The sequence below is a fragment of the Stenella coeruleoalba genome (genome assembly GCF_951394435.1).
Source record: "Stenella coeruleoalba genome assembly, chromosome: 13".
NCBI classification, from domain to species: Eukaryota; Metazoa; Chordata; class Mammalia; order Artiodactyla; family Delphinidae; genus Stenella; species Stenella coeruleoalba.
Genome location: NC_137159.1, coordinates 2628845 through 2649945, shown reverse-complemented (window position 1 = coordinate 2649945; position 21101 = coordinate 2628845). Strand labels below are relative to the sequence as shown.

Below are 21101 nucleotides of genomic sequence, written 5' to 3'. Positions count from 1 at the left end.
TCATGCGTGGGCTGTTCCCGGTCTCTTTTTCCCATCACCTTCATCTAATTGCTGTCAAAACCCTATCCTCCACACTCACGGTGAGAGGCCTGTTCTGCCTCTTAAAAGGCCGGCGATGTGATGTGATCTAGGACACAGGTGGGTGTGTGACACGCCGGATCCCTGGAGCCCTATAATCCGTTTTGTCCACGCAGCCCGCTCAGCGATGGGAGGGTGGAGGCGCAGGCTCCCCGTGTCCGGCCGGGCTTCTGGCAGAAGATGGAGCAGAGGAGGGAAGTGAAGGGAGGACAGAGTTGATCTCACAGCTTCCATCTTAATTACCCGAGAGAGACATAGTGTGAACGTGTCACAGCAAAGAATCCAGTTAAAAGTAAAGTAATACCTCCCCCCTGATTCCGCCCCACAAGTTTATTAGTTGTAACCCCTCTTAACACAACCTGGTCTGGGCTTCTTGCCTGCTTTCCAAGATTCTATTTTTAAAAAGTGTGTGTGTGTGTGTGTGTGTGTGTGTGTGTGTGTGTGGCCTTTCTTGCGGTTTCCCTCATTCTTTCAGTCCTTCATCCCCAAAAGGTTAAGGGACGTGAACTTCAGCAAAATAATCAAAATAGTGCTTCCACAGACTCACAGTTAGACGGGCCCTTTGGATCACCTGGTGTCTAAGTTATCTCAGATAAGAATTCAGTGTCTGTGTGTGTGTCTTTCTTCCTTTCTGTCTGTCTTTCCTTCTGTCTGTCGTTTTCAACCAAAGGGGTTTTATTCTAGTGTGTTTTTGTGTTGAAGGTTTATTTGGTCAGCGTGCTTTTTATTAGTGGTGTAATTACCTGGACAACAATGAAATCCTGCAGACACTTCATAAAGAACGCGGGTGACCCTTTTAAAATGTTTTATGTAATTAGACTGTCTAGTTACGGCGTTGAGATGTATACACACACACACACACACACACACACACACGTATGTATATATGCTGATTCTGAAAACTACGGTTTGGGTTAGTGGAAAGAGCTCAAGGCAAACACCGATCAGGACTTTTGGAGGATGGAGGACTATTGTATTTAAGAGGCTAACATCAACTATATACACAAAAGCTTCCAAACCATCAGAATTGGTGTTCCTGATGTAATTCCCATCTGCTAGAATTCTGAGGCGGCGACTATAAAATCGAAGTCCACATTAAGGTTTGCATTATGACTCCTTGTCATGGTATTTTAGATAAGCTTTAATACATTTCTGGTACCACATCATCAATTTTGGATAATTCTCACGTCCACTCCCATGTGCTGATCTCACAGCTACAGGTTGGAGCAGAGGGACCCTCGTCACGGAAGATGACACAGAGGCACAGGACCGCCGGGACGTGTGGTGGCCGAGCCGGGCCTGGGACCCGTGGCCTTGGGCCACTTTGGTCCCGGTGTGCGTGGTTGACCCGCTGCTGGCAGATTTGTTCTCAGTCCTGGAAGACTTGTCTCCCTCAGGCTGTTCACAGAGTTAGAAACTCGTACTTCTTCTGCCCTGTTTTCATTAATCAGCTTCTGATGCACAGACACAATCAACTGATAACCAGTGTTAGCGTTTAAAATCGATTCCAGCCCATTGCGGAGAAATGTGATGGCTCCCTTTTCAGGACAGCTTTATCTTGAGTAAGAGTCCTGATTTCGGCGGGACCTCCTAACCCGTGGAACCCCGCATCTGGCCGTCAGCACTGAGGCCTGGCGGGGCCGCTGCGTGAGGGGTGATGAGAGGTGGGTGGATCCTCTCCCTGGAAGCCCGGGTGTCAGATCCAGAAGCGCTTTCTCAGCGGCCCAGTGTCCGTCCACACGAGGCAGGAACCAGGGTTCATCTTCAGCCAGGTCATTCAAGGAGACTTTTGTGTACCTCTGTTCCGTGTCTGAAACCAGCATTCTCCCACTCAAATCAAGTTTTCCACCAAGTCGTTGAGTAGATGTGAAATACCGCTAGTTCTGCGGGAGGTCAGCGAGGCCACGCTGGCCCAGGTGGGCCTGGTCAGGGGGCAATCCTGGTGTTCATTCTGAGCTGGGCGACCACCTGGGCCACCGAGGGGTCTGGTCTGGAGAGTGGTGTCCCATTGGGACGGGGAAGAGGCTGAAGAAAGGGCCTATAATAATCATGGCTTGTTTTTTCTTTTTTTTTTTTTAAACTGCAGGTCTCGGTGACTTGTTTTTATTAATTAATTAATTTATTTTTGCTGTGTCGGGTCTTCGTTTCTGTGCGAGGGCTTTCTCTAGTTGTGGCAAGCGGGGGCCACTCTCCATCGCGGTGCGCGGGCCTCTCACTGTCGCGGCCTTTCTTGTCGCGGAGCACAGGCTCCGGACGCGCAGGCTCAGTAGTTGTGGCTCGCGGGCCGAGTTGCTCCGTGGCATGTGGGATCCTCCCAGACCAGGGCTCGAACCCGTGTCCCCTGCATTAGCAGGCAGATTCTCAACCACTGCGCCACCAGGGAAGCCCTGTTTTTTCTTTGTTAATAAAAGAAAAAAGACATTTGCCTTTAGCTCTGTCTGCAGATCAGGGGTCTGGGTGGTTCCCTGGGTGTGTTTTGCATAAAGTATGAGGTTCAGTCATGAAGCTCACCTGCTGTAACCTGGGAGTCTTCTGCTTGTGTGCAGTGTTCAATAGTCAGATAACGTTGCTCAGTAATTTTTTTTTCTGCATTGACATCTAAGGGAAACAGTACCTTTGTTTGGTTTTTTTAAATATTTTTTATTTATATTTTTTTTCCGGTACGCGGGCCTCTCACTGTTGTGGCCTCTCCCGTTGCGGAGCACAGGCTCCATACGCGCAGGCTCAGCGGCCATGGCTCACGGGCCCAGCCGCTCCGCGGCATGTGGGATCTTCCCGGACCAGGGCACAAACCCGTGTCCCCTGCATCGGCAGGCGGACTCTCAACCACTGCGCCACCAGGGAAGCCCCAGTACCTTTGTTTTATTTATTTATATAATTTATTAAAAAAACTTTTTGTTGAGGTATAGTTGATTTACGATGTGTTAATCTCTGCTGTACAGCAGAGTGACCCAGTTACACACATAGAGGCATGCTTTTTTTATATTCTTTTCCGTTATGGTTGACCCCAGGGCACTGAATAGAGTTCCCGGCGCTCTGCAGTAGCACCTTCTTGTTTATCCATCCCATATAGAATAGTTTGCATCTAGTAACCCCAGCCTCCCAACCATCCCTCCCCCACCCCCCTCCCCCTTTCTCAAATTAAGGTGGTGTGTGTGGTCGAGGGCTTGAGTCCTGGAAGCTGTGTGATGCTGTCCCTCCCTGGTGTGAGGGGCTGAAGCAGGGCCCCCCAGCGTGGCAGACACTCCAGAGAGATGGTGGCGACAGATGACCTTTGCCCGCACCTCGAGGTTCTGGCCCTTTAGTGGTGATCTTTGTGGGGAGGAAGAGGGCTTTGCAGGCAGACAGGCCTGGGCCTGAATCCTGGCTGCGGCCTGAGGGTGTGGTGGTTTCGTTCCTGAGCTGATAGTCAGGTGTGTGTCCCAGGGTTGCCGTGGAGGTGGATGACGCCTTGGCGAAGGTGGAGCCGCCGGGACTGTGTCTCCTGGGGCCTGTCCGAGCGCTTCTCCCCAGCCTGCTCCTCTGTTTCTGCGGGTCAGGAGGAGGGAGGCTGGTCTCTGCCGGGAGCCTTTTGGGGATTCTAGTCCTCTGGGCAGTTCGGCCAGTTGGCAAGTAGGCAGGGCAGCGTGTCCAGTGACCTTGGGCCTCAGCAGAAGGGCGCGGGCCTCTCATGAACCCTGAAGACTCCACTGCAGGGAAGCCCGTTAGTGATGGACGCCGACGCTGGACGGCCACACGCACGGAGGTTCGGGGGAAACTGCCCCGACTCCCCAGGAGGCCGGCTGGGTCAGGCACCCCGGGCACCCTTGGTGGTGTGGGCACTCAGCCAAATGCCCCCCGAGGCTGTGGAGACCCCCAGGTTGGGCCTGGGCTTTACAAACACAGTTGGGAAAAAGAAAACCTCATTGTTGCAGGGAATTCAGATATCGCGTGGACTTTGCATTGGTAAAGTGATTCGGATCCAGATCCATGTGGAGAAAGAGGTGCATTTGGTATTCGTGTCCATTCCTTTCCACTCCTTCCTCCTCCTCCTCTCTATTTCTGTGGGGGAGATGCAGGTGATGCTAGTGGAGAAATAGCTTTAAAGACGAGCGTGCACCGTCCCACGTGTCCCCTCCCGCCTGAGCGGGCTGTGCGGAGTCCTTGAGTGACCTCTTGGGTGAGGGCCTCCACGGTCCCAGTGACCTTGAACCTGGCAGTGTTTGCAGTTGGAGGTGGTTTTCTGCACAGAAGTGTACGCGTTCCTGATGGATTTGATCACAGGTTGTAATGAAGACCTGATCTGAAATGCTCACCCTTAGCAGAGGTTTTGAATAAGCCCATAACCCACGTTAAGCATGGTGGTGGGCAGACTGCATGTAGACCCAGCAGGAGAGCGGTTTTGGTCTCTGTGTTCATTTCTGTCTAAGGTGTGTGCTTCGTTCATTGACGCTTCGTCAGTGAAATGCTTTTCTCAAGGAAGACGCTGCCCCTCCCTCTCTCACAGTCGGTCCCCAGGCGGCCAGGGCATCTGTACGTGAACTTGAAGCAGAGCCTCCGGTTGGGGCTTCTCCGTTAGCTCAGATCCCGCACCTTTGTCTGGCTTTTCCGCCGCACCGAGTGTCGGAGGACGGGGCTTCCAGAGCCAGGCCGTCGTGCCTTTGCCCTGGGCAGGTAAACTCTCCGGCACTAAGTTTGCTGCCGGTGCGGTGGGTTTAGAGCTTTGGAGGCCTGCATTCCTCACGCTAGAGCCGACTAAGGAGAGCCTTTCACCTCTCTGAGACCGAGAGGTTATCCCCGTGCAATAAAGATATCGAGAGATTATCCCCATGTAATAGAGCTTAGAGAGATTATCCCCGTGTAATAAAGATATCGAGAGATTATCCCCATGTAATAAAAGTGGGTGTTAATATCTAACCCAGGTGGTTATTGGGAGGGTTAAATAACACCCCCTGTGAGAGCGTTGTACACGCGGAGGGCAACCCAGACAGGCCTCCAGAGGCCCACGGGCATTGGTTTGGGGAGATCTGACTCAGGCATGTTCACTTTTCAATGGAAAATTTAAAACTACAACTTAAGTCCAGAAGGACCCATGAAAATACTAATACGGCGCTGGTGCTTGCGGGCACAGCTGTGTTTAGCTGGTGGCTTTCTCCAGTAAATGGCACGTCACGGTAAGTCCCACAGTGAGAAACCAGAATCCTTGGTCGGGATCCCCAAGTCCAGATACCAGAACGTCTGTTTCTGCAGAACCTGTCGTGTTACTGTAAACACTTGGCAGAGAGAAGGGCGCCGTCCTCCTGTTGCATGTCTAACATCTTGTCCCAATCTTGTATCCCTGCTGTGTTTGCCCAGTGCCTTGTCCTGTGTTAAATCATACGTTTAAAAAGAATCATGCAAGCCCTTAAAATAATACCAGAGAATGCCTAGAGAGGAATTCATTTTTTAATCAAAATTTATGAACTTGCCTTATAACATTTTTATGAAAGCCCTACTTGAATTATCCTTTTCTATTTGACTAAAATAGAATTCGACTTTTCTGTGGGATGTTTAACGTTTTGGGTCATCCTCATGCTGGGGGTGAATTAATAGATCTTGTCGGAGTGAGCTGTCAGGACGGATCCCTTCGGGGTCTGAAGCATAATTAAAGATGACAGTGAACCCCCTCGGAGGTCCACAGAGCCTCAGGGTCCCCTGCAATGATAGGTTGGGACTGAAAATGGTTACCCAGGTGTGGTGGCCATGAGGTGACGGCAGGCTCCGCGGCCAGGAGGGGGGGGACTGCGGGTCCCCTCCGTCAGCTCCTCGGTTTGACTTCCTTGTAGTTTCGGGGTGCTGCCCTCAGATTCCTGCAGGGATTTTTTTTTTTTTTTTTAATTTTTATTGGAGTAGAGTTGATGTACAATGTTGTGTTAGTTTCAGGTGTACGGCAAAATGAATCAGTTATACACACATATATCTCTTCTTTTTCAGATTCTTTCCCCATAGAGGTCATAACAGAGTGTTGAGCAGAGTTCCCTGTTCTGTACAGTAGGTCCTTGTTAGGTATCTGTTTTATACAGAGTGGTGTGTGTATGCTCACCCCAATAAGCACAAGCTGTGGGTTGGGGGGAAGGGGTGCACCCCTCTCAGTGCACGGCCAGTGCAGGAGATGGAGTGTCTGAGTGATAGCCACGCTCTGTGGTTCTTCTCCCTAATTAGGCTCCCAGACAGGCTTTTGGAATTTCCTCTGGGCAACCGCGCCTTTCTTTTCGGCAGTCTTCGAGGCCATGGGCACTGGGGCTTTGGGGCGAGGGGGCTGGAGACACCTGGGAGCTCAGGTCCCTCGGCTATGGCCAGGGGCCCCCAGCCCTCCCAGCCTCTGCCTCCGAGCCGGCCCGGGGCCTGGAAGGTGGAGCAGGGTGAGGGCGTTTCGGTTTGGGTTGAGGTCAGTAAATATAAGCACCTTTTTTCTGGGGTCAATTAAAAATAATGGTTTCAGGCAAATAAATCATCAGTTATTTCTCAACCAGTGACTTAAAACCAACCCAGCAAGCGGTCCTAATAGACGGTTCTTTCTGTTCCTTTTTAGATTTCCCATGTTCCTTTTCTACAAGTGATTTCCCAGATCATAACCCTCCGCTGAGGTTTGAGTTGGATTTGAGAATTTGGAGAATTCCTGCAGCTTGGTGACTTCGCGGGTGCTGTCAGTTGAAGAATTCACTGGCGGAGGAGCTCCGTGTGTGCGTCCTGTCTCATAACTGAGTGCCGAAGGTGAGTGCGGCCTCCTGCCCAAAGCAGACGGGAGCACTTGCCGCTTTTGCCTCAGATGCTCGCTCTGCATCAGTAGAATGACAGTAAACGCAGCTCTGATTCGTTGAGCCTCGTAAAACGTAAGTTTCCAACGGATCTGGTTCAGAAATTAGACTCACCGTTCCTGCTTTGGCACGTGGTGGCGTCAGCTAGGAAGCAGGGCAGTGGGCACATCCAACCTGTGAGCCGCCCTAGTGCCTCTGCTCCTGGGCCGGACAGGTAGTCTTGTGTCTGGAGGAGCTGAGCCCCCTGCGTGCCGCCTGGGCCGGCGGGGGGTGGTCCAGGATATATAGGAGCTGACTTCAGGGTGAGCTCCATCTAGTGAAGGCGTCATTCCAGTTTGGATGCTGGGAAGATGAGTCTCCATCAAAACATGCAAACAGACAAGGATTCTGAGGAAGGGTTTGCATGAGAATCTGCTCGTGCGTTAAAATCGTGCCTGTGATCCAGCACGTGGACTGAGGTCATGACAGACCCTGGACAAAAGCATGTGTCGTAACAGGCATTTCTTAGCCCTGACGAATGGTTTGGGACATTTGATTTAGATCATAAGAGATGCTGTCTAATGGTTCAGTTCATCTGGGGTCCCAGCTCTGGCTGGGCAGTAGAAGTGCTTTCTGAGAAGGTCCAATTTCACCTTCAGAGCGTTGCCCCAAAGTGTAGGGGTAACACCCAGTTTATGACCTTTCCCTCAAAACCTTATTCTGCTTCTAGGATTCACAAATTGCTTTGAACGATTCTATTTCTTTTTTTTAATTTTTATTTTACATTGGAGTGTAATAGATGAACAGTGTTCTGTTGGTCTCATGTGTACAGCAAAGTGATCCAGTCATATATATGTGACTGAATATATACACACACACACGCATACCCACCTTTCCCCTTTGGTAACTATAAGTTTGGCTTTAAGCTATTCTTGAACGTATAACTTTGGACTATAAACTCTCTTGGTTTTATTGCTATAGATTTATTAGTTTAATATAAGTTAGAATTGTCCTTCATTTGGTCTAAAGCTACTACTATAAGTCAGGTTTTTCTCCTCAACCACTTTTTTTTTTTTTTTTTGGAATCACCTTGATTTCAGTTACATTCCCCGTTGGTGTGTGGTGAGCAGAAGGGCATGGAATCAATATGTAGTGTTTCATAGGGTAAGATGATGAATTCTCCTTTATGATTTCTTTGGAGCAAACGACAGTCTCCCACCCGTTTAAAGTGGGGGAGGCGTCCATTATGATTTCCAGTTCTGGATCCTGGTTTGGAACTGAGAGACTAGAGCTCATCTCAGCAGCTGATCCAAGCCCTCCCCCTTACTGTGTCCCTGTAAGTGACCCTGAGGTCCCCCTCCCCCCAGGACATTGCTGGTTTTCACTGTTTTTACATCCCCGCAGGCGCTGGTCAGACCCTCCAAGGTTTCTCTTCCAGACCTTATATGGGTGGACCGCCTTTGGGTGTTTCATGTCTAATCCTGGGAGGTTTCCATTTACATAAAAAAGTCTTGGCTATGACCATTCAATTTTTTCAATAGTCATTGAAGTGGAACCTTTTAAAACTTGGTCGTTTATAAATGCAGTCACGTATTAATCAGTTTGTCAGATTTCATGGGAATATAAACTAGGAATTAGCGCAAATCCTGGAATCTGGTCATCAGAATTCTCTAGTGATTCATCAGTCACGGAGTCTGACAGGACTTCTTTAGAAGGTCTTGGTCATGGGTGACATTAATAGACTCTCAGTGACTGTCAGGGTCCTCTTCCAGAAAGTGGTGAGTCGGGGAAGTCACACGCTTAATTGGGGCAGTATATTCTGCACAGGTGCCCAGGAGAAGTCTGTTACCATCACACAAACAAGAGTCGACGCCTGGGTACCACTAGATGGACAGTCATACATAGATTATCACGCGGATATACTTACAAAAATATTTATATGCATGTAATTTAAAATAATTACTCCTATACGTTTATGAGAGCCACACCAAAGCCCTGATTTGCTTATTAAAAATTACTTTCATGGTTTTGAAAACTGTCCAGTGGGAAAACCACTAGGGCTGTCCATTCGTGTAATAAATATTGACTGTGAGCACAGCTGGATTCTGGGCTGTTTTTCCTGCAGTGACTGTTTTAGCAGCTACAAAAATAGATGAAATACAGTTCCGGACTCTCTTTCTCGTGGCCTTGTGGGATGGGGCGCGACCCTGACAGCTCTGGGGCTCTGGTGACAGCTGCAGTCAGGCTCTCAAAGCAAGTTTCAGGTGCCCGAGGCAGGGTAAACTGAGTGAATTTTAAAGAAGCGGGGAGTGGGGCTGAGGCGTCATGGGTCCCGTGGCACAGGGCAGGCTGGGTGCCTTAGCGGGTAATGGGTCTCCACGTCGGTTAAGCAGTAATGGGTGGGAACCCGCACGTGCTGCTGGGTCAGGGGTCTTTGATGTGCCCGCAGGAAAAGTGACGGCTTGGCCATCCTGTCACTTGCCCTGTCCTGGAAAGAAAGGAAAGCAGTGGCGACCTGGTAAAGTGCTACGTGAGGGGTCAGGCTCGGAAGCGCCTCCCCGCTGCCGGGCAGCCCAAGCTGGGGCCATCTCAGCCCGCCTACCCCTGGGGCTGGGCCGAGGGGAGAGGTCTTGGGGAGGGATGTCTGAGCTGCATCTCACGGTGACATGAGGGGGTCCCTGAGCCCGCTGTGTCCAGGGACTGCATTTCCCTGCCCTGTATTCTTGTACACACACAGTCACACACACACACACACACACACAGACACACACACACACACACACACACATTGAAATTACGGACTTCAGAACTCCCTGGCTTGACTTTGCCTGATACAGGGGGAGTGGAGCTCATGGGAGGAGCACGGCCGCAAGCCCCTTCCTTTTCCACTGGAATGAACTTGACAGTGTGTAGTCTGCGCTTAATTCTTCCCTGGATAACTGAACCCTGACTGTGATTCACTGTTGTGGGAAGCTGGCTGGTGTTTCCTGGGGATGGAGGATGGGAACAGCGTCATATGCTGTACGGAAGATTGTTTATCTTTTGAAAATCTACTTGGAGACTTTTTCAGGAGAGAAGCCTGGTGAGTGGAAGGACGTGGGCGTTAAGCGGGGGAAGATGGTGCGTAGGGCACAAGACTTATGGGTAGAGGAGAGTAATCGAGACCTGGATTGCAGACTGTGTCAGTTGCTGATGTGAATATACCCAAAACGTAAATGTGGGCACAGGCATGATTTTCTTTTTTTTTTTTTGAGCTTTGTTGAGGGATAATTGACAAATAAAACTATAAGATATTTAAAGCGTACATGGTGCTGATTTGATACACGTATGCATTGTGAAAGGATCCCCCCATCTAGTTAATTAGCACACCCATCACTTCACATGTTTATCCTTTTTTAAAAATGAGAACAGTTAGGTTCTCCTCTCTTAGCAACTTTGAATTATATAATAGTGTTGTCAACTGTAGTCACCATGTTTTACATTAGATCCTCAGACCTTATTCATCTTAGAGCTGAAATCTCTTTACCAGCCTCTCCCTGTTTCCTCCACGCCCCCAGCCCGTAGCAGCCACATTTGTACTCCCTGTTTCTATGACTTGGACTTTTAAAAAAAATTCCAGGTGTAAATGCTACCATGCATTGTCTGTCTTTCTCTGTCTGGCTTATTTCACTTAGCCTAATGTCCTCAAGGTCTGTCCATGTTGTCACAAATGGCAGAATTTCCTTCCTTCTTGTGGTTGAACAGTATTCCTGTGCGTATGTATGTGTGTTTACACGCATATACATACCTACGTATCACATCTTCTTTATCCATCCATCCATTGATGGACACTTAGGTTGTTTCCATATCTTGGCGTTCGTGGCTAATGCTGTAGTGAACATGCGGGGTACAGATATCTCTTCCAGATCCTGTTTTCATTTCCTTTTTATAGATACCCAGAAGTAGGATTATTGGATCACATGATAGTTCTGTTTTTAATTTTTTTGAGGAACCTCCATACTGTTCTCCATAGTGGCTGCACCAATTTACATTCCCACCAACAGTGCATGAGGGTTCCCTTTTCTCCACACCCTCATCAGACGCTTGTTATCTCCTGTCCCTTTGATGATAGCCACTCTGACAGGTGTGAGGTGATATATGATGGTGGTTTTGATTTGCATTTCCCTGATGATTAGTGATGTTGAGCACCTTTTCATGTGCCTGTTGGCCATCTGCACATCTCTGCAAAAATGTCCTCTGCATATTTTTTAATCTGATTGTCTTTTTGCTGTTGAGTTATATGAGTTCTTTATATATTTTGGATATTAACCTCTTATCAAGTATATGATTTACAAATACTTTCTCCCAATTCATTGGTTGCCTTTTCACTCTGTTGATGGTCTCCTTTGCTGTGCAGATGCTTGTTACTTATTTTTGGTTTTGTTGCCTTTGCTTTTGGTGTCAAATCCAAAACATCATCACAAGAGAGATGTCAAGGAGCTTACCCCCTATGTTTTCTTTTTAGGAGTTTTATGCTTTCAGGTCTTATGTTCAAGTCTTTAATCCATTTTGAGTTGATTTTTGTGTATGGTGTAAGATAGTGGTCCAGTTTCATTCTTTTGCATGTGGCTGTCCAGTTTTTCCAACACCATTTATTGAACAGACTGACCTTCCCCATTGTATGTTCTTGGCACCTATGTGGTAAACTAAGTGCCCATATAAGGCCAATTAAGTGACCTTATTTCTGTGTTCTCTATTCTATTCTATTGATCTCAAGGTCTGTTTTTATGTCAATACCATACTGTTTTGATTACTGTAGTTTTGACTATACAGTTGACCCTTGAACAACTTGGGTTTGAACGGTGGGGGTCCACTTTTACTCGAATTTTTTTCAATAGTAAATACGACAGTGCTGCACTTATGGATGTGGAACCGCAGATACAGCAGAACTGTGGATCCAGAGGGCCAACTATAAGCCCTAAGTGGATTTTTAATTGCCCCTAACCCCTGCATTGTTCAAGGGTCAACGGCAGTTTGAAATCAGAGAGCGTGATGTCTCCAGCTTTGTTCTTCTTTCTCAAGATTGCTTTGACTATTCAGTCTTTTGTGGTTCCATACGAATTTTGAGATAGTTTTTTCTATTTCCGAGACAAATGCCATTGAAATTTTGACAGGGATTGCATTGAGTATGTAGATTTCTTTCGATAGAATGGACATTTTAATGATGTTAATTCTTCCAGTCCACGAGCATGGAGAAATCTTTCCATTTATTTCTGTTTTCTTCAGCTTCTTTTTATCAGTGTCTTATCGTTTTCAGTATACAAGTCTTTCACCCTCTTGGTTAAATTTATTTCTAGGTATTTTATTCTTTTTGATACAGTTGTAAATGGGATTGTTTTCTTAGTTTCTCTTTCTGATAGTTCATTGCTAGTGTATAGACACAACTGATTTTTGTATCATTCAACTTTACTTAATTCATTTGTTCTCACAGTTTTTTGGTGGCGTCTTTAGGGTTTCCTTTAGGGTTTTTGATATTATGATGCATAATATCATGTCATCTGCAAATATAGACTGTTTTACTTCTTCCTTTTTGATTTGGGTCCCTGTTATTTCTTTTTCTTGTCTGATTGCTGTGGCTAGAACTTCTAATACTATGTTCAATAAGTGACAAGAGTGGGGATCCTTGTCTTGTTCCTGCTCTTAGAAGAAATGCTTTCAGCTTTTCACTGTTGAATGTGTTGTTTTCTGTGGGCTTGTCATATATGACCTTTATTATGGTGAGGTATGTTCCCTCTATACCCACTTTGTTGAGTTTTTATCATAAATGAATATTTTGTCAAATGCTTTTTATGCATCTACTGAGATAATCAGATGATTTTTGTCCTTCATTGTGTTAATGTGCTGTATCATGTAGGTTGACCTGCAGGTATTGAACTGTCCTTGCGTCCCTGGGGTAAATCCCACTTGATCATGGTATATGATCTTTTAATGTGCTGTTGAATTCAGATTCCTAGTATTTTGTTCAGAACTTTTTGCATCTATGTTCATCAGGGGTATTGGGCTGTAGTTTTCTTTTCTTGTAGTGTTCTTGGTTTTGGTTTCAGGGTGATGCTGACCTCATTTTTTTAAAAAAAATATATTTATTTATTTATGGCTGCACTGGGTCTTCGTTGCTGTGCATGGGCTTTCTCTAGTTGTGGTGAGTGAGGGCTACTCTTCGTTGCAGTGCGTGGGCTTCTCATTTTGGTAGCTTCTCTTTGTGGTGGAGCATGGGCTCTAGGCATGCGGCTTCAGTAGTTGTGGCACGCGGGCTCAGTAGTTGTGGCTCGTGGGCTGTAGAACACAGGCTCAGTAGTTGTGGCACACGGGCGTGGTTGCTCTGCGGCATGTGGGATCTTCCTGGACCAGGGCTCGAACCCATGTCCCCTGCATTGGCAGGCGGATCCTTAACCACCGTGCCACCAGGGAAGCCGACGCTGGCCTCTTAACATGAGTTTGGAAGTGTTCTCTCCTCGTTTTTTGGGAATAGTTTGAGAAACATTGGTATTAATTCTTCAATTGTTTGATAGAATTCACCAGTGAAGCCATCTGGTCCTGGACTTTTGTTTGCTGGGAGGTTTTTGATTATTGAGTCAACCTCCTAATAACTGGTATGTTCAGATTTTTTATTTCTTCACTATTCAATATTGATAGGTCTGATGTTTCTAGGAATTTATCCACTTCTGGGATGTCCAATTTGTTGGCGTATATTGTTCATAGTAATCTCTCACGATCCTTTTTATGTCTGTGATATCAGACGTAATGTCTCCTCTTTTTTTTTTTTTCTGATTTTGTTCGTTTGGGTCCTCTCTTTTTTCCTAGGTGAGTCTAGCTAAAAGTTTGTCTATTTTCTTTGTCTTTTGGAAAAAAACAGCTCATAGTTTTACCGATCTTTTCTATGATCTTTTTAGACTCTATTTCATTTATTTCTGCTCTGATTTTTGTACTTCCTTCTACTAACTTTGGGCTTCATTTGTTTTTTCTAGTTCCTTGAGGTGTAAAGTTGGTTGTTTATTTGGGATCTTTGTTTTTTCTTAATGTGGGTTTTTATCACTCTGAACTTCTCTCTTAGAACTGCTCTTAATGCATCCCATGAGGTTTGGTCTATTGTATTTCCATTTTCACTTGTCTCAAGGTTCTTTTTTTTAATTGAAGTGTAGTTGATTTACAATATTATATTAGTTTCAGGTATACAACGTAGTGATTCAATATTTTTATACATTATACTCCATTTAAATTTATTACAGATTAATGGCTGTGTTTTCCTGTGCTGTACAGTATATCCTTGTTGCTTATACATAGTTGTTTGTACCTCTTAACGTCTCAAGATGTTTTTTGATTTCTTCTTTGACCCATTGGTTGTTCAGTAACATGCTATTTAACTTCCACATATTTGTGAATTTTCCAGTTTTCTTCTTGTAACTGATTTCTAGTTTTACACCATTGTGATGGGAAAAGATGCTTGATGTGATTTCAGTCTTCTTAAATTTATTAATACTGGTTTGTGGCCTAACGTGATATCCTGGAGAATGTTCCATGTGTGCCTTAGAAGAAATATGTATTCCGCTGCTGTTGGATGGACTGTTTTGTCAATGTCTGTTAAGTCCATCTGGTCAATTTCCTCATTGATTTTCTGTCCAGATGATCTGTCCATTGTTGGAAGTGGTATACTGAAGTGCCCTACTGTTATTGTATCGCTATCTATTTCTCCCTTTAGGTCTGTTGATATTTGCTTTATATATTTAGGTGCTCCTATATTGGGTGCATAAATATTTACAAATATTATTTCCTCTTTTTGGGTCAACTCCTTTATCATTATATGATTCCCTCCTTTGTCTCTTAGTACAGTCTTTGGCTTAAAGTCTATTTTGTCTGACATAAGAATGAGCTACCCTGGGTTTCTTTTGGTTTCCATTGGCATGGACTGTCTTTCCATCCCCTCGCTTTCAGTCTGTGTGTGTCCTTAAAGGTGAAGTGACTCTCTTGTAGGCAGCATATAGATGGGGCTTGTTTTTTATTCATTCAGCCACTCCGTGTATTTTGATTGAAGAATTTAGTCTATTTACATTTAAAGTAATTATTGTTAGGTATGTACTTCCCTTTTTAAAATTGTTTTCGTAGTGTTTTTTTAATTCTTTTGTTTCTTTTTTCACCTCTTTGTCTCTTTTCTTTGTGATTTTTTTGGAGTGGTATGCTTCAATATCTTTCTCTTTCTCTTTTGTGTCTCTGTTATAGGTTTCTACTTTGTGGTTACCATGAGGCTTACATGAAACATCTTATAATAGTCTGTTTTAAGCTGATAACAGTTTTAAGTCTGTACGCATCGTTTTCTATTCTACTATAGAAGCAGCAGTGATTTGTTGAATTGTGAATCCAGCAGGAGAGAATAAGTTAAGCATGTCTGTCACTTTCATGTTTGTAAAAATGCATCCCGTCATATTTCTTTTAGTAAAGGAAATTTTTATTACTTGTCTTCATATCAGCCTCAATTTTTATAACAACAGTTTCCCACGGTTCATATACTAAGTAAAGTTGACTTAAATTTACCATATTCCAGCTTTTTGGTATTTTGGAGACTGCTGGTCACTCACTTTGCACCCACAGAGATTCTTTAGAAAGACTTTTCACATGCAAGACCCGTTTCTCTGTCATTACGTTTTTAGGGTCACAGCTGTTGCTGGGAGGCTAGATACCTGAAAGTAACTTGTTGAGTTTCTGCCAAAATAGAAGGGACCATCCTGTCCCCTTACCACCACTCCCCCTTCACTGGGACCCCGGAGGCACCTGGGGTAGGGCCTCTGCAGCTGGACTCGTTGGGTCTTTCCAGGGGCTACTGAATGTCTAGGGATGGCCGTAGCCTTTGACGTTCCAGTCGACATAGTGGTTAGATCTGTAATAATTGGTTAAATAGTTGACCAGTAGGTATTGAGCGTTGCTAAAAAAAATATTGCTGTGTTGATTCTACCACAGTTAACGTGCTGGTGAGTCAGTGGGAGCAGCTGTAACGTACCGGGCACTTGCCAGGTGCTTGCCCCCCCGCCCGCCCCGTCTCCTGCAGGATATTATCTGTGGCTGGAATGCAGATCTTTTTACCCCCATTTCATAGGCAGAGACACTGAGCCTCAGGGGAGCGAAGAGGGTTGCCCAGGGTCACAGAGTGGAGCCCACAAGCAGTGTTCTGTTCTGGCCACGAGCTGCTGCTTCCAAGCCCGTGTTGCTTCTCCCAGGCTCTGACCTTCTGCGGCAGTGACACGGCAGCGACCTGTTATCTGAGTGCTTACCTTGAACCTGGGACCCCTTGACGCTCTGAGAGATGAAACAACTTGGCCAAAACCGTGTGCTCGTAGGGCAGAGTGGGCTGTGAACCCACATCTTCCTGACCCAAAGCCTTTCATTCTTACTTGACCGTGAATTTTATTTATTTATTTTCCCTAGCAAAACCTCGAGCCACCAATGAGCGTTTGGAAGCGAGTCCCTTTTGGAAACCTAAAGAAGGGAGGAGGGAGGAAGGCTTTGGGAGGGGTTGGGGTGTAGGAGACAGGACCTGAATCTTCCAAAGGCCTCGGTACCTCCTGAAGACCCCAGGGCCAGCTCAGCAGGCCTCGGACCTGCACCTGTGCTCTTCCCAGATGTTGCCGTGTATTTGTGACTCCCCGCTGACCAGCTGACCTCTGAGAGGGAAGTCATCTGTGGAGGCTGAAGGACCTCCTACACTTGCTGTGTGTGGGGTCATCCCTGGGGTCCCCTGCTCTTCCCAGGGCACCTGTGTCCAGAGCGAAGCTGCATAGAGTCGAGATTTACCGTTTCTTTACGTAGCAGTGAAATCATCCTTTTCTGATGGTTGAGGTGACGGTCAAAGTTTAGCCAAGCATTTCTCTTTTCTGTCACAGCCGACACGCCCCAGCAGTGTGGCTTCCTCGAAGGCTGGACACAAATTAAAAACACAAAAAGGGAATCCTTTCCCACCCCCACCCCCCCAGTTCTTTTCCTTAGGACAGATTGTAGAACTGAATTAGTAACTTTGCAGTCATTTCTCCACTATTCTCTGAATTGTACCTTACAGTTTACAAAGGCATTTTCATATAAATTCTTTCAAAGATCAGGTGATGTGGCTATATGTCTCCCCCACCCCCGTTTTATAAAAGATGGAAAAGAGCCAGGAGAGGTTGCTTTACTTGCCAAGACGGCCCGGCAGACGGTGACCCATGACTCGCGGCTGCACCGGGGCTGCTGGGTGCTGACCGCACACGCGCTGTTTGCTCTCAGAGTCCCTGGACCAGGCGTGTAGACGATGCAGATGTGAGAGAGCGATTCTAAAAAACAGGCCACGCCGGCCACACGGAGCTTTAAATAAAGCACTGCTGCTCTTGAGGTTCCAAAAGTAGGAGAGGTGAAGTGTTTTCCTTGGCCTCCTTCCTCCAGAAAAGCAAAACGTATCCATGCTGTGCGTTTGTGTGTATTGCCGGGTAGGGGGGTGTAGGCTTTTGAAAAGCAAACTAGACCTCGAACGGGTACGTCTCTTGGAGGTGATGGGTGTGTTTATTACCTTGTTTGTGGTGATGGGACCAAGTGCGTTTGCATATGTCCAAACTCACCCAATTGTACACATTTAATACGTGCAGCTCCTTGCATAGCTAAGTGTACCTCAGTAAAGCTGAAAAGCACTGAACTGCCACGGCAGGATGGGAATCCCTCTACGGCCCACCTGCAGCGCGCGCTGATCTGAAGCGGGTGTGTGGAAAAGCGCAGTGAGCAGCCTGGTGGCCCCAGGGACCCCACGTTCCCCCGTCACTGGCGTGTCTCAGTGCAGAGAGCAGAAGAGCACCTTGGGCTTCAGATCTCTGCTGGTCAGGATCGACCTTCCTGTTGGCCTTTAGTATAGCACCACAAGTGCGTTCTTTGGAAACCGTACGGCTGCAAGATGGTGATAAAACAGTATGAATAACTCAGACCGTGGAAGATCACAGTTTAAGGAGAGCGACTTTTGGTGCTGTGTTAATGAACAGGATAGTAACAGAAACAGGTTCTGAATGGAGGCCAGTACCCCTCAGTGCTTGTTGAGTGGGGTAACCGTGCCACCTTTCTGTGTGCAGACCTCCCTGGGCACACAGGGCCAAGCCGCGGTCAAGGGCAGCCCACGGCAGCCCCCAGCCCACCGGGGGAGCAGAATGCTTCATCCACAGATGGGGTGTTTCCACAGAACGCTGCTTTCTGCTTGGGAATGAGTGGGAAATGGAGGGGGTACGAGACCCCCTCCCCCAGTCAGACTGGCTTTGGTTGGAGGCGTCGGGCGTTTGTAGCCTATGCTCTGAACCTGAGTTCTTGAGGTAGATTTTGTGGCACCTACAGAGGCTAAGAGGGACATTCCGTGCCCAGATGGCAAGAACGAGGAAAGCCGTCGACCCCAGGAGCGGCAGGAACATCTTCCCTGTCGGTAGCCTGGGTCTGTGGAGGCCTGTTTTGTGGGAGGAGCTGAACGCTTACAGGCCGTCTTCAAATGACCGCATGTTATCACCCGGAAGCTCATAGTGAAGACAGTTTTGCAGAACGTTGGTCATGTTTTCCCAGTGGGTAGATCCCAACTTGCGCTCGGAACAGAAGTTCCTGGCGGGAGCGTCAGGTGCGCGGTGGAGGGGCTGAGCGTCCCATCGTGTGTGTTGCCCTCTGGGCCTTAGTTTCCCGGACAGTGACGCGGAGGGACTGGGTGAGTGCTGGGTCTGTGATCCGGGCATCTAGGGACAGGGCCGCAGCCAACCCCACAGATTCTGGGCAAAGGTCAGGGTGTGCCACAGCTTAGACCCCTCCCCAGGCGCAGCAACCTCGTGGCGCCCGTCCGCCACCTGAGTCCCACCTCCAGGACAGGGCTCCGGGGCCTCCCTGAGCGTCAGCGGCTGAGGCTGCTGGCCTTCGTTCTCCCATTGGCCACGTGGGGCGGGCGCAGGGGGACACGGACGCTGGATTAGGGGCTGGGGGCGGTGTGGAGAGGGACACACCACGGCCCACCTCCCTCCTCTTTCCAGAAGAGGCACACAGGCCTCGGGCGCCTCGTGCCTGCCGGCTGCACTCCAGGCTGGGCAGGCAGGTCCGGGTCTCCGGGGCTGGAAGCTCCCCGGGATTCCAAGGAGCTGGCGGAGGAGAGAACCGAGGTGTCAGTGCTTCATCAGAGACATCCCCATACCTGCTTCCTTCTGAGGGTCGTGGAGGGACCTCTGAAAACACGCACTCCGGGCCCCAGCTCCAGGGGCTCGAGTTCGGGGAAGCCTGGACGTTTGTGCTTCTTCTGTGGAGCGTCCAAGCCCTTCTGATCACCAGTTTGGAAACTGCTGACCTGGACCCCGGGTTTTGCATCCCCTGCCAGTGGGGGCGCCGCAGGGCTCGTTTGGGGCTGAGGCCTAGTGAGGTCAGGGGGAGGCGGGGGGTCGGCCTCCTGGACCTGCCGGCTCCCCTTGTGCACAGTCGCCCCCACTGTGCCCTGGGCCACCTTGAAATGCGCACTGTCCTTGAGGGGCCGCCTGGGATGCTCGGACCCCACTCCAGACCCACCTGGAGCGGCCCGAAGGGGCCCGAGCATCTTATGTTCACACCCGTCTCCCCTAAAGGGACCTTCTGAGGTCCTGCACTTGAGGATTTTCATATGTTCACACGTTAGATAATTCACGAACCTTTAAACAATTCCATTCCGTGCGTGTTGGCACTTGTGGTTTCTGATCTTTGCAGGGAGCTAGCCCTCGAGGGAGACTGCTCTTAGGCCCAGAAATCGAACAAACATGACGGAGAAACAGGCAGCAGCGCCGGGCACCGTGGTGCTCGGATCCCAGCAGGCCCGGGAGCCGATACCCGCCCTCTACGCGTTGTGTTCTGTGCTTGGAGATTCCAGCCGGGGGGCGGAGGTTCTTGGTGGAGAAATCACATTGCAGCGTCCATATTATTTGTGTGAAAGGGAGATGATCATTTCTCTTCTTTTAGGGATTTCTTGCCCAGTGGGGCCAGTATCTGGGTCACCTGCAGAGGAGGGATGGGAACTGGTTCCACTTTCATAGAAGGCAGTGCACGTGGTCAGTCCCGCTCTGTCACTTGTGTCATACCCTGCAAACCCTGAAGATCTTCGCGATGCCTTCCCTTCCAGAACTGGACCCTCCCGCCCTCAGGGTCTGAGTCCCTCCCGTCTACGCGTCCTGACCATCCGGATCGGAGGTCCTGGCCCTGGAGGATCCCAGCGGATCTTCCGATATAACCAGAACATGATTGCACTCTGTCCTTCCTGACTCAAGGGCTGGGCCTCGGGTGTTCCCTGTCCCTGGGAGGCTGACCCCGGGAGACCCAGTTCTGTCCCCACAGGTGTTTTGCTTGCAGTGTGGATGACATTTGTGGGGGGCTGGGGAGGCTGTCACTTTGACTGTCTCAGGGATGGAAAACTTGAGGGGGCCAGTGTTCAGAGCACCTGGTCACTCAGGGCTTGTCCTGCAAAAATATAACTAACATGCCGGACAATTCTTATTCCCAGATGAGAGCCAGGTTCCAGATGGGTTCCCGGGTAAAGGGCCCTGAGCTCCTTTGACCGGCGCCAGCCCCGGGGCGGGGGCCGTTCCTGACTGGTCCCCCACGGCACCCCTCCCTGTCAGCGTGGAATACCAGCCGAGTGGGTGTCCTTTACTCTCCTGGCATGCTTTGTAGACGTTTTAGATGTGTGTGTATGTGTTGACAATAAAAGGATGGAAAAAGACAGACCATGGAAACGTTCATCACAATGGAAAGAAAGCAGGAATGGATGTGTTAACATCAGATAAAGTGTCTTTCAGAGTGAGGACGACCGCGGGTGTGGACGGTCCCGCCAGGACCCGCATCACGCACGGCACAGGTAGTTGCCACGTGTCCTCGGGCTGTGGGTTCCTCAGGCTCGCCCTGTTTTTATGAGCTGACTGCGGCAGTTTTGAGGAGGACGTGTTGGGTGCCCCTCGGGTGGCATTTGTCTGCTCTTTTTCTCCTCGTTGGACTAGGATAGCGTGTCTTTGGCGGGAGGGCCGCGGAGGTGAAGTTCCGTCTTCACCGCAGGGCATCTGACCTGTCGGTGAGTTGGCGTGGCTGTCAGCTGTCCCCTGTCCGCTCCTAGCTTGTCCTCTCTGGGAGGGCGTCTGCGGGCGCAGCCCGCCCTGAGGGTGGGTGTGACGCCCATGTCACTTCCTGGAATTCTCCTGGGGAAGCCGGTCTTCTCCCCCATTGGTTGACTTATTCGGCCACCCATTGCCTTTT

General features: G+C 48.5%; 1 protein-coding gene across 4 annotated transcripts in view; it reads left to right on the top strand.

The window, feature by feature from the left end:
* The window catches only part of NCK2 (NCK adaptor protein 2), a 131753-nt gene that overhangs the window by 56325 nt on the left and 54327 nt on the right, over positions 1-21101 (top strand). For 3 of the 4 annotated variants that reach the window (XM_079941028.1, XM_079941031.1, XM_079941030.1), the window contains exon 2: positions 6629-6810. The gene's annotated coding sequence lies outside the window, so the exon portion shown is untranslated. Of the gene's footprint in view, positions 1-6628; positions 6930-21101 lie in introns of all 4 variants that reach the window. The other variant, XM_079941029.1, reaches the window with a different exon arrangement.